Source organism: Austrofundulus limnaeus, unplaced genomic scaffold, assembly GCF_001266775.1.
Source record: "Austrofundulus limnaeus strain Quisiro unplaced genomic scaffold, Austrofundulus_limnaeus-1.0 Scaffold153, whole genome shotgun sequence".
NCBI classification, from domain to species: domain Eukaryota; kingdom Metazoa; phylum Chordata; class Actinopteri; order Cyprinodontiformes; family Rivulidae; genus Austrofundulus; species Austrofundulus limnaeus.
In genome coordinates this window covers 1320564-1321835 of record NW_013952555.1, presented here as the reverse complement: position 1 = coordinate 1321835, position 1272 = coordinate 1320564, and positions in this window count along the sequence as shown.

Here is a 1272-nt window from a genome sequence, read left to right as displayed (position 1 = left end):
GCCTTTAGTTTTATAGTCAACATTTCATTTTTTATTGACAATTTTCAGTTACTTTAAAAATGATTATTTCCCCCTATACATCCAAAAACTGTTCATGTTGTATAATGCAATAATTGTTCCACATTTAATCTAATGTGTTGATGTTTGGGGAAACAATTGTAACAATTGATGTTTGTAAAACAATTACAAATCCTGTTTTTATTTTACATAAAAGAGCTATAAGAATTATTACCGGAAAACATTAGTCACCCATCAAATTAATTTTCCATCAGTTGAAGTTACTGAAATTCTATGATTTGGTTGATTATAGTATTTTGTCAGTTATTTATAGGGTTCATAAAAACACATAACCTTCAAACATCCAATTACATTTTGTTAAAAGGGAGAGTTGTTATAATCTGAAGGGGATAAAAATGTTTGTCAAACCTAAAGTTGGAACCAGTTTGAGTCAACGGAGTATTTCAGTCCAGGGAATTAAATTATGGAATAATCTGGAAGTTGACATTTAAAAATGCCAGATCAGTGTGTGTATTTAAGAAAATGAAGGTAAATTTGTCAGAGAAATATGTATGGGTATAATGTACAATTTGTTGCTCAAGAAGGAATTAAACCTTTATTTTTCTTTTCTTTTTCATTTTTGTATGTTTTTGTTTTTATAAATTGAAGATTATTTTAATTGAAATTATTTCTCTGAGAAAAAGGGCCAGAAATCATAGGATTTTTTTTCCTTCTGCTACCTTTCATTTATGATTTGTATTTCTTTAGCATAATGAATATTGTTACTATGCATTTGTTTATTTGACCTGATACCAAGGTTTATTAACCTAAAAAGGGCACAGGCCTCTGCTACTGTAATTTTGTGGGTCAAAAGCTGAAAAATTTTGGAACGACTGTTTTAGACCACCAGATGCTCCAGATCTAGTAGCTGTTAATGATACTGTGTTTTCAGGAATAACAGCATCGGTTCACAAAACAATGTATTGCCATGTACCAATGGCCACAAGATTGTTATTGAGTGACTGACTGAGAAACAGAATGTAACAGCWGCTGGGAGGAATGATCTGTGGTAACAGACCTTTGTGCATTGAAGATGCAGCAGTCTGTCACTGAAGGAGCTCTGCAGCTAAGCCACAGTTCCATGCATTGGGAGACGTTCTCTGTCATTGCTGTTATTTTAGTCAGAGTACTGCTGTCTCCCACCACCTGCACTGTGTCGAGGGGGCATCCCAGCACAGAGCTGGCCTTCCTGATTAGCTTATTAAGCCGCTTCTT